Source organism: Anser anser, assembly GCF_964211835.1.
Source record: "Anser anser genome assembly, chromosome: 11".
Taxonomy (NCBI): Eukaryota; Metazoa; Chordata; class Aves; order Anseriformes; family Anatidae; genus Anser; species Anser anser.
Window position 1 is genome coordinate 22,371,010 of NC_139732.1, and position 12,304 is coordinate 22,383,313.

The 12,304-nt window shown below is 46.7% G+C and overlaps 1 protein-coding gene across 1 annotated transcript in view; it reads left to right on the forward strand.

The window, feature by feature from the left end:
* ZNF469 (zinc finger protein 469) overlaps window positions 1-12,304 on the forward strand; it is a 230,424-nt gene that overhangs the window by 39,364 nt on the left and 178,756 nt on the right. The window contains exons 7-9 of the mRNA XM_083851752.1: window positions 263-304; window positions 6,502-6,564; window positions 11,460-12,218. The gene's annotated coding sequence lies outside the window, so the exon portion shown is untranslated. The remainder of the gene's footprint in view (window positions 1-262; window positions 305-6,501; window positions 6,565-11,459; window positions 12,219-12,304) is intronic.

Genomic DNA, 12,304 nt, shown 5'->3' on the forward strand with positions numbered 1-12,304 from the left:
GTGGGAGGCTGAGCTGTGGTTTGGGTTAACTCCCTCTCGGTTCAGTGGTGCTACTGTGCTGCACGCTCCGAGTTAGGAGGGATCGCGGCTGCCTCAGACGTGCAGCTCATCCCGCTCCTTCACCTGTTGTTTGAGCGATGCTTGGTGCCAATCCCCCAGCCCTGGGTCTGTGAAATCTCAGAGTGTAGAAACTGCCGTGGTTTCAGGGGGCTTTTCCCTGGTAGTGAAATAGCTCTCGCTTTTCCTCTTGTTTCTCACAAAGCCTCGTCCCTCTTGGTGTAGTGCTCCTCGGTGTCATCGAAAGGTACGTCTGTGTGGGATTGCTTACAAGCCTCTTCTTAGAGCTTCCAAATGCTGGCAGGTGGATGTACCAAGGGCCTTTCTTTTTTATTGCTAGATGTTGATATTATCTTCTTCTGTTCCTCTCCTTGTGACCCTGTACACTCAACTGAGCCCAATTGCCTCTTGCAGTTTTAAATAATTCCACGATTATTTGGTACCTTCTGCTGCTCTGCTCTCACTTGGAGAGAGCAGCAACTTTCTCCCACTGAAAATTGTCTGTTGTATGTTGCAATAATGAAACAAGTGCAAGCCCTTGCTGCTCCTTGTGAAACTGATGAGTTTTGTTTGTCTCTCCTCTGCATTGCTGTATTTTATTTTTTTCCTTTTTTTTTTTTTTGTACCTGCGATCTGCTCTGCATCAGCTTTCTCTCTTCCTCACTCTCCACATCTGGAAAATGGGAACAAAAAGGCTTTTTGTTCTCTCTAGTAAAATCATTGTGAGCTGCGGATGAAAAGCAGCTTCTGGGGCTGCTCCAAACCCCTTGGAAATTGTTTGAGAGAAGACTTCCTTGGATTTAATGTCCTTTGGAGTAGGTTGTGATGTTTGCCTCGCTTTTGTTTAAAAGTCTCTCGCTTTCCTTTACCCAGCAGTGTCTTCTCGTTGCAGCTGCAATAAGTGGAGAGCTCTGCCACCAAACGCGTATAGAAAAATAAATAATAAACCTCCTTGGGCTGTGCACATAAACGTCCTAAACAGATGCCTTTAACCTTTGTGGCCTAACTAAGGATAAGAACTGGCATGTTCCTTCTCAGATAAGAAGGATTAAGCACCGTTATCAGTGTCCTTTCTGTTCCAAAGTGAGCGTTTCCAGCACGTCATAAAAGCAAGGCAGAAAAATAGCCAAATCCCAGAGCCTTGCATCGTCTGTGGGTTCCTGCATGAGCCAGTGGCGGGGTCTGCAGAGAGCTGACCAAGAGGAGGAGAAGAAAAATAAATAAATTGACAAATAAGAAATGCTGTGCTCGTGCAATAGCATCTCTGTGGTGTAGGTGTCTGGGAGCTGGGGCAAGGCCCCGGTTGCCTTGCCCTGCAGACACAGCTGGGCTGGTGGGAGCCCCCTCAAGTGATGGCTTTGTGCTGGGAGAAAATACTGTGAGCCTGCTGAAATGCGACTTGGGTAGTGCCTCGGTTGTCCCTGATTCCCTATGCTGAGTCTTTTCTGTGGCAAAGGATGCGCTGGATGGTTTGCACCCGAATTCTTTGTGGGCAGCGTAGTTAAAATATAATTATACTGCTTATCGTTCAGTAAAAGCCTGTCTTTTGAGAGCCGTCTTTTCAGGTAAGGAGAGGGCTTTTTCTTCTCTTTGTTAGCGATCACAGCTGAAATGGAACATGGTGCTGTGAGCAGCTCTCTGCTCACCTGTCTTCTGCCACGCTAACAACAAAGAAAAGGAAAAGGGAAGACTTAATGTTCCCTCTAGTGCCAAGAACAACGAAGAAGGTCATCTTAAGTTTTACTGGCTTATTAATTCAAGCTGTTAACTTAAAGTACAGCTTTCCCAAGCAATGGCACAGCCTAAAAACGTTCCTCATTTGTTTTTTTAGATAAATAGCTCATACAGTGAGATTGCAATCTCTGGAAGAGATACTGGGTCAGAGGAGTGAGGGAGATGCATGTAATAAAACCAGAACCGTGGTCATGAAATTGATGCAAACAGAAAAACAAAATAAAACCCTTTGCAAAGCCCTGGACGGGAAGCTGGGTGCAACTGCTTCATTGCTGCTTTTGGTAGGCACGTTCCCCATCAGGGCTTTTTTCCTGTCCGTGCACATGGGTGGTAACAGGTCAGAAGTGGCTGTGGCTATTTGGATGTTGGATATGTTCCTTAGTATAGCCTGGTGTGGCAAGGAGCTCCTCCTCCAATGCCATAAAAATAAAATGGGGCGGGAGGGATGTTTGCTTGAGAATGAATAAATCCCCATGGGCTGGCCCCTGGTCTTGTGTCCTCCCCCTGCTGCATCTCCTGTGGCTGACGCTGCAGCTCTAGAAAGCAGCACATGTGTTGTTTAGTAGGAGCAATATCAGGCACCTGTGGAGACAAAGTGCAACCAATTGGATTATATTTTTTTTTATTTTTTCCTTAAATGGCTGCAATTGGACATGCAGGACTCAGCTCACGCCTGCAGTTTTTTTCCTGGTGTCTCTGGTGGTGTCTTGGTGTCCCCTCTCAGCACCGTGCAGGTGTCCCGGGAGGGTTCCTCACCAAACAGGAGCTGGGGTTTAGCAGAGCCCCGATGGCTCCTGCCTGCTTTGGGCGCTGCTCGGCACCGAAGGCAGCGTGCTTTAGCTGCTCCGTGGCAAGGCGAGTGCTCAACAAGGAAAACCCTGGCTGTTGCTTCCATTGCAGAAGCAGGAATGAAAACGGAGGCACAGATGGCACGTGTCCTGCCCAGCCTGGGAACGCAGAACTTGGCACCAGATCTGCCCGCCCAGATGCTGTAACGTTGCTCGGTTTGGGTGCCAATGTCAACCTGCTCCCCCGACCCCCGGTTTCTCGCCTTTCTCTGCCCCAGGCCTTGCAGCTGCTGGTGCTGCAGCACGTGCAGGAGCTCAGGTGGGGTCACAGCCTGCATCCTCTGAGGCCAAAAGGCTTTGGGGGCTGGATCTGGGGGCTGTGGGGGGTAGAAGGCTCAGATGTGATGGGTAAGAGAATTTGTGCCTTTGACGAGAGGGCCGGGCTGTCCCTGCTCCGTTCTTCCCTGTGGTGGCTTCCAGCGTGCTGGGGACAAACCTTGGTGTCCTGGCTCACGGCATCACCTGCGCTCCGGCAGCACGAGCTGACGATGGAGTGGAAGTTATCGATGGCCAGCGAGCGAAATCCTGCCCTGTACAAATGCAGGGGTTTAAAGTGTAGTTTGTTTTCACAAAGGAATGAAAACAAGACTTTTCAGAATGAGTTTTTAGTTTTTTTTTTTCCTCTTTTGAATGGAATGGAGACAAAACATTTTCTTTTTGGATAGCAAAGGCTCCCCTCCCACCACTTTGCCTCCCCCTGCCTCTCTGGAGGCAGCGAATGGCTCACACCGGACCTCAGATTCTTTTCTACCAAATAATGTTAAAACTAATAGATGTCTCTGTGGACTGTTTGGGCAGGAAAGTTGAAGTTCCTTCGTTGCAGCCAAGAGGAACCATGTCCTGAGTCCTAGTCCTGAAAAGCTGGGATGAGAAACTGAGTTTCCAGCCAGCAGAGATGGTCCCGCTTAAATCCAGTGCCCCAGCAAGCTTCCCGTGGCTGGTTCCCATTTCGCACGGTTCCCATCGCACTCAGGACGGTTGCGGCTTACGGCACAAGTCCTGGGCTGGTGGCTGCGCTCCTGGGTCCGCTGCTGCTCGCTGCAGGACCACGAGCGAAGGGATCGCCACTGCCTGCAGGGAGAGGAGGACGCCTCTCCCTTCGGAAGAGCAGGGTAGGGAGCGCTGCGTTGGAGCTGCCGTTACCAACCCGTGGCATAATCTTTTTTTTTTTTACTTCATTTTTTTTTTCTCTTCTTTTTTTCCCTTTGAATAAAGGCAAAACCAGCCTTGTTTTTCCAACCAAAGCTTAAAAGTGCTTTCCGAGTGTAACTTCTGGCTCTCGGAGTCTTTGAGAGAGTATTGAGTTGCAAAAGGTGGTGGCTGCCAGTTCCTATATAAAACACTGCATTAGTCAAAAACCCCTTTGGAAGCGCCACTGATTAATATATCAGTTCCTAGGAGAGGACGCTGACCTAGATTTTGCTTTCGCTGTTTAGGTGGAGACTTGACTACAATGTGGCTTTTATCTGTTCGCAGAATGGATTTAGAGGATGTGGAGTCTACAGAGAGCTTTTATTTCCTTTTAAGACCATTGTGTTCGAGTGTGCTACCATATGTTGGTTTTTTTTTTTTTAATCTCACTTGCTGATCATTTCAGGGGTTTAGAAGGTCAGTGGTTAAGAAGCTTATCAGCCACCTAAGAACGGTTGGGGAATCCTTTAATTTGCACATTTTTCATGGCATAACTTGATTATCAGACACCTGAAAGACACTGGAGGTAGGAGCCGGAGCAAATATTTGCTGGGATGAGCAGTTTTTTTTTCTGTTTGGTCTCTTTGAAGTTCAGACGTGTTAAAAGCATGATCATAATGCTCGTAGGCAGGCATTTCTTATCCGGCTGTTTTTGCTGGGGGAATATAATGCAATGTGAAAGGCGTTTATATGGAATTTCTGGAATAGCATTTTATAGGGTGGGAAAAGCAGGATGTCTGCAAAAGAGTCCAGCCCGTGAATTCGCAGTGAGGGCTCGCTGGAATCGAGCTGCTTTGCAGTTGTAACTCTTGTGCTGCAGAATCTCAAAGCCCTTTCGATGCCTCAGTGAGACTAAATTCCCAGCGCCACCAGCCTCCCCGTCCTTAACCTGAGACTAAAAATCAGGTGTTTCTGCAGTCCCGTGGATTTGAACCATCGCAGATCCAGGAAGGAATCGATCCCCGATTGCCAAATGCGGGAGAACTTCCTTGGCTCAACTCCTGTGGTCGGGGAGATGGAGTTGAAATGTGTGATGCTGGGGTCAGCACAGCCCAGGTGCTCCTCTGCAGGTCGGCGCTGGTAGCGGGGCGCTGGTGAGGAGGAGGAAGGGGTCAGCGTGGCTGTTCCACTAGCTCTTGCTGCAGCTCTGTTGAAAGGTTCCCCTATCTGCCTTTGATCTCTCTCCGCTATTAAGGCAGCGTATAAATTGTTCCTTTGAGTAGTAATATTTACAGTGAAGTCTCTCTCCTTTTGGGCAGAGGACGGTCCAAGCACATTTAAGTCTTGATTTCATTAGCGCAGTGCTGCAGTTCATCAAACCCCATAAATATTTATCTTTTCAGCATTCTTTGTACGATTTCAAAACGCTGGCCGTATTCGAACGGGACACTTGGCGTTGTTTATTGTGCAATAGCTTTCTGTTTGCCATAGATACGTTACAGAGCAGTCTCCGATGGCCATAATGAATGGGGAGGCACGTTCTCTCCCAGCCGTGTTTATAAACCTGGTAAAAGCTGCCTCTGCATCAGCGCTGCGGGGTGGGAGGGAAGGCCAGTTGGGGATTCCCCCACCGAGGTTATGAGTCAAAAGGATTTACGGCTCCGCCAGCCCCGCACACTTAGAAATAATGAGTCAGTTGCTACAAATCCCGAGATGTACAATAAATAAATAAACGGAGGGGTCCTTCGCTTTGCCTTCTGACGGAGGTTCTGCGTAAAATCGATAGCTGTCCTCTGGATTTCTCTGCCATCCCAGTGGCTTGGGATTTATCCTTTAATTTTAAGGAACTAGCTAAAATTTTTGCTGTCGCGTGAGCCTTTGGGTGTTGAGACTTTAGTGTGCTGCATTTGATGTCTGGAAACTTGTGGGTGAGATGACGCGAGCTGGCAGGGTGGCTTTGGGTGAGCAGCGTGGGATGAGCATGGCCGGCCGAGCACGGGGAGGCTGTCGCTTGTCTGCACACCGCAGGACAAAGAAAAGACCTGCTCATCTCCAACAGATGAGCAGCTTACCTGCCTTTTAGTTGCTCTTGAGCTTAAAACCCTGTTCTTGCTGCTCTAATGAAACGGGTTGGTTGCAAAGCCATTTGTGTTTCTGGAGGACGCTGTTAATGGAAATCACAACCCTGTCCCTGAAGCTTCACGTGTTTGCTTACATCTTTTTACTGTTTCTGATTTACTTTTTAGTGCTGAAATGATTAAAACAAAATAATAAAACAGTCTTTCATGAAGGTTTTTACAAATTTCTGTGGCGTGAATGGAATGTGTGGTTGCTGCTAGGGTTTGTGTTATCAAGAAATTATCTGGCGGACTTGATGCTGACATAAAGGAACCAGCTGCTGTAGAAGCTTGCTTATGAAACTTTCACATTCAAGTCTTTTTTAAAGCTTTAGATTTTTCTTCCAAGCGTTCTATTTGTTAGAACAAATTTGTTATGTTTGGAGGATAGAAGAAGGCTGAACAATCAATATTATTGCAGAACTTAATAGCTGTTCCTTTACAGGACAGAGTAAGGCTCATGGTTGCTTTAAAGAAAAGCAAACAAAAAACTGCCTGTGCTTCTTAATGAATGAGTGTGCTCAAAAGCTATTCTGTTGAAAGTTTTAATGAGTTAGAAGGTTTTTATTTTAAATACTGAAAAAGTATTGATTTTTTTGTCTCTTTCTGGGCAGAATTATTGATCCAATGCACTGATTCTGTCCACCGTGCGTTCCTCTCCTGAACCCCTGTACCAGGTGCTCCTTTTCTTTCATCACAAGTGTTTTAGGTTGCAAGATTTTTCTGATATTTCTTCACATTTGATACCACTTTAGAATGGTCCCAGATCTTCTAATTGCTGCAAGATGCTTCTGCTTATGGAAACCAGAGAGGTGATAGGGCTCATGGAAATAGGGACTGGATATTGTGGTGTTCTGGGTGAACTGGGTGGTACAAGGAGGTCTTGCAAAATGTCTTAGATGGAGTCCTTATATTCTTAATAACAGACATTTTTGAGGAGCGTGAGATTAGGGCTGGATGAAGGGCCCTGCTGATTTCAGTTGCGTTCTCACAACCTTCAGTACCGTGCCTGTGAAGAGGGGTTGCGCTGACTTCCAGCTGCTGCTTGTTGCAGATGCAGCGTGGCAGGAGGAAAGCCCCAAGCGTGACCTGAGACATCCCATGCTTTTTGAAGTGTCTGAAATACTGCAATACATTTTTGTTAAACTGATCGTCTAACTCTTTTCATCACTTTAGAGTTATGGTATTCCCTGGTGACCGCAGAGTCCAAGGCAATGCTGAGTTCTGGCTATACAATTAAATTGCATGAAGTACTTCACCCATTTATGTGATAGTTTTCATATGTTTTCTTATTGGTTTTTACTACTATACGTTACATTTAACCATTTCCACTTGGAAAACGCATGTTTGGCTGCAAAAGTATAGAGGGGAGAAGAAAGGGAGTCAAATTTGTTCTCTTCCTGGGCAGAGGGAAAGCAGAAGAGCTGAGCAAGTAACGCGGCGCGTAGGCACCAAGCCGCTCCTCGTCACGCGGTCAGGATCGTTCTCCGTGAACTTTTTTCCATCTATAATTCGCTGATCTGCTTTGCTGGTATTTTTGACCACGCTGCTTTGTTTATTCCCCAACCGCTTCAGATGAGCAAAATTGCGTTGGCAAGAACACTTGTGGGAAAGCAACATCACGTCGCATACTTGTGCGAGTAAATATTCACAAGAGAATCCACGTCTGAAGCGCTCGCACGGCCATTTGCAAATTCTCTTTCGATTACTCACCAAAGAGACTTGTCGAATGTTTATAGCTGCTTGGTGGGCAACTGGCAAGCAAGTTGGGAAGACTAGTAATTTATCTAAGCCTTTCATCGTCCAGTCCGGGACAGAAATGAAAGCATCTGGCCTGGGTGACGAATTGAGTGGCACTGGTAGTCCAGGCTCGGAGCAGCTCGTTGCTGTCCGTAGCAGCTCGGGTTTGCCTGTGCAAGCTATTCATTAGAGCTAAATGGTGAAGAAACTTGTGGAAGAATCACGGTCTGTTTATAGATTGTTATGACTTAAACTAAGAGCTGGATTTGCCGGATAAATGAACAGAGAACAGACCAACATTAGGGAAATATGAAGACTTTATTTACCTTTCAGTTCTGAGTGTTCTTGAAGCAATTACCAGTTAATGGCTGTGCTTCTGGAGAGATGGTATTGAGTGATGATTATCTCGTGGGATTCCCAAATTCTCTGCTCCAAGTGCCCTGCGCTGATGGATGCTTTTATCTAGTTTTCTGCTTCTCTTCTTGCGAAGTACTGGGAAAAGCAGCTCTTGCCTTTGCTACCCAGACAGATGGGGCTTCCCAGTTGAGTAAACCAGTACTGCTTGACTGGTTGCTCTGTTTTCCTGAGAGCTTTCCTGTAGAGGAAAAGAAAGCACTAATAAACTGTTCCAGTTGTGGTTCCTGAAACAAAGGTGGGTTTTGGTGGACACTTCATAAATGGGAGCCAACTGTCAAACAGAACTTGTCTCATTCTGTAAGGATTGGGTTGACAAAGGTTGGTGAAATACACTTAGATAGTTTTTTGGAAGTGCTGGACTTGAAGCTGAAGAAAGCAATTAGCATTTTACAGCATCAAGCGCACATACCAAGTGGATTAAGAATTGGCTGATACATCTGAAAGAAGTCATTGTCAGGGAACCCTTATGAAATAAGAGAGGTTGCTAGCTGGGCTTTGTGGAGTTTGGCACGTTGTTATTCCATCGTCTCATCAGCAACCTAAAGTCAAGATAAAATTACTGCTGATAAAGCTTTTGTACAGCTCATGCTTTGGCTGGAAAGGGTGCAGTGGTGAGCAGAGAAGTAATGCCATGCGGTCTGGAAGGCTTGGAAAACTCAGGCCATGGAAATAAAATGTGCTTTGATGCAGATGTAGCTCTACATCTGAGAGGCAGGCAAGGGGCACCTATGGCACTGTCGACTCTGCTGCAGAGTCTTTGCAAAATGCCTTCGTGAAGGGGGCAGGACAGTAACTGAATGAGCTCCCCAAGCCCCAGGCTGGCAAAACAGCGGCCACAATGATGCTGGGTTGCATTTTCAGGGGGGCCCTGTGCTCTCCCACCAAACCATGTGGGTTTGGTTGTCTTTATTTGCTGATAGCCCTTTTAAAAAACAAAGTCAGTTTGGAAAAGAGCTAGGCAAATGATTTGAGAGCTGGGGAAAGTGAGACGTTTAAGAGCTCTTAATCTACTGAATTTGTGGAAAAAAAGATGAAGTGATTTGGTACTTATGCACCGGGATAATTTTGTGGGGGAAAACTTTGGAAACAAAAGGAAAAGTTATAATGTAAATCCTAGCTGGAAGCTAAAACCAGCACATTCAGACTCAGATACAAAGCACGTGTTTCTGAATATGAGTACAACAGAGGATTTACCCTCTCTTGATGCTTGTCAAATCAAGCCTGCGTGCTCAGGTGCTTTAGCCAGAACCCAAATGAAGCTGTAATTGTAGGGCTTTAGTTCCTGGGCTTTACGCAGCCAGTGCCTGGGTGAAATGTAACGGTTGGTGTGATGATATCATGGTCCCTGCAGGACTCAAACGCATTTGTTCATAAAGCTTAGAAAATACTGTTTTATTCCAGTGGAAAGGGCTGGTGTTTCTTGATGTTAAAAGGGGAGACTGACTTGCAACCCTGATTGTTTCCTTGGCTGGGAGCGTTGGTGCAGCCCCCCTTGTCTCCTCTCTTGTACCTTCACCAAAGGACTGAAGCAGGTGGCGTTAATCACGCTACCAGGCACAGGGCTTGGGGATTTTCTCATGTCAGAGAGTATGGTAAATAATAACTAGATTAAAGACTGGCCGGATAAAGTAGTTTGTTATTAGGTTTGCGGAGCTGTCATTACAAAATGAATTTTGTGCAGTCTGTGGCAGCTTCATGCCTTGCTCCAGGAGCTCTGAAGCACAGGCAAACTTCTCTTTCTTCCAAGGCAAGGGAAACTTGCTGTATTTTTCCTTCCTTTCACATCTGTCTGATCCTCGAGACCTTTACATTTCAGGTACCATTTTATTTCTCACTTTTTATCAGAAGAGATGCTTCTGAGGCAGAGTGGTAATGAATCTTCTGCCTTCTCCACTCCCCCAATGCCCATTATTTCATTTACCAAAAGAAACGCTTCCTTTGGAGAAAGCAAATATTTTAGGCCTTTTACAGCAAAAACGTGGAAAAACACGTTCAGGTCAGATAAGTGATTTGTGGTGACTTCTTGTGTAGCACAGGATTAGAACTATATTGTGGTGAAGCTGGGGAAGTGATCCCAGCCATGCCGTGTTCCCTGGAGACCCTTAAACGTGCAGTGCATTTTTGGCAGCTCGAAAGGTGCCCGCCTTGCTTTGTGGTCAAGTTCTGTGATAATAGAAGCAAAACGGAATTGAGTAAGCAGGAGATTCCTCACTTTCTGGTTTAATCTTTGCCGTTGTTTTAAATGGTTTCCAGATCAGAGGTAAGCGCCTCTAAGCAATAGGTAAAATGTTATCCCTCCGCATTCCTCCAGACTAAGGATGAAGGATGCTGGATGTTTGTTGCTGTGATGTTATTACCCCTGGAGCTCATGTGGCCCAGAGACAGCGGGCTCAGGCTCCGTGACTCGTGATTAGGGGGTTTGGTGGTGCTCATTCTTCTCCGCTGTTGTTTTTGGCTGCTGCTGGAGAGGAAATACCTTGGTGTTGTCAGCTGAAATGTAAACAGAACGTCCATCATCAGTCAGGAGTCATCGAGGTTCATCTGCTGGAGCGTTCCCTCATAACCACGGGAGAAGCAGATTAACGTGAAAAATACTGATGCGTGCATGTGGTTTTGTGCATTTAAAGCTAACCAGATGTTTGAAACATCTTTCTGAAACGCAGTTGATGATATAATGACTCCACAGTAATACAGAGCATTGGCAAGGGAGACATGAATATCCCTCAGTGTGGCATGTCGAGATGAACTCCTGATTCGTAGGCTCGGATGAGTTCAGGAAGTTCACAGGCTACCTAAGGACAAAAGATTTGTTCCAGGCTTGCACTTTGTCCTTGGTAAGTTGCAGCACTGCTGGACGGAGAACGTCTTCAGGTTACTTAATAGAAGAACAACCTCCACTGGACGATCAACTTGGCACTCGCAGGAGGCCTCTAATCCAGAAGCTTTATACAACACTTCTGCTGGGAAGTCCCTTCGGTAAATAGGACGGGGGGATGTGGATGTGGATGTGCTGGGCTCCCTGCGCTCCCCAGCGCCTGCCAGCCCGGCAGCGTGCGGCCGGGGCGCCCGACTCCACGTGCACTGCCAGCCCTATGGCGAGGGGCTCTTCTTCCTCTGGCACACAGAGAGGAGGAAGCCAGTGAAAAATGGCCCCGATGATTAGATAAATAGGCTTTTTGGCCTCTTACCTGTAAGATTTAGAAAGCTATAATGTGAAGAAGGGGGTAATAAAATGCTCTGGGGTGCAGGTAATTGGATATGAAGGCATTGGTCCAAGTTCCTCAGTGAGAACAATGTTATTGTCTTCAGAGAAGCTGCACATACATTTCTTTTTATACCAAATGAACAGATAGCAATTTCCTGCCTCGCTTACATTTCAAGGCCCCAGTCTGCCTCTGCCTTTTCCCTGTTACAGAGATTCACGGCAGCGGGAGGAATGCAGCATCTGTCAGCGGGCTGCGGGAGAAATGAAGAAGCCTAAAACTGGGTCCTGTCAGGAGGCGGATGGATGTCTGTGTTTTAAATAATAAAAACGTCTTTCCTGTTAATTCGGCTTGGGTGAGCTGCAGGGGAGGGAGGAGGGCTGTAGGAAATATCGTGCTCCTGTTCTTGGAGGGCAGAGACTGTCACAAAGGCAGCAGCTAGCGGAAGGGCGGCAGTCTGGGGACAAAGGCAAAAGCATGGCCCATGCGGTCCGTGGCAAGGTAAAGCTGGAATGATTTTCCTCAAATGAACTTCAGCAGCATTTAATCTGGAGGAACTACAGCTCTGTGTGCTTTCTAACCTCTGCTACACCTGCTCGCTGCTTTGCCTTTTTGACTCTAGCAGTTGCTTCTGTCCCTTCCACTTCTTCTGCGTGCACTTGATAGCAGACCAAGATGCTTGGGGTGTTGACACCTCCTTTCTGCCTGATGCACAAGTTTGAGGCCCTGTGGTGTCACACTGATTTCTGGCCAGTTACTTTACCCCTGGATTCAATTAGAGATTGATTCAGTCTCAAATACGCAGCCAAGTTTGAATTGCTTATCCAGCCCGGGTTGGACCTTTCGGGCTTTTGAAGCTCTTCGTGCCGTGTGTTGTCTCCGTGCTGATAAACCCAGCGCAGAGCTGGTGTCTCTTGTGGGGTCGGCTCCGATCTTGTAACCTCTGAAAAGCGTTAACAGTGATAACTGTGGTAAGATAAATGGCTTTTTTTTTTTTTTTTTTGCTTTTTTGGCAAGGAATGGGTATCGCTGGTCAGTGAAGTGAAGGCTCACCTCA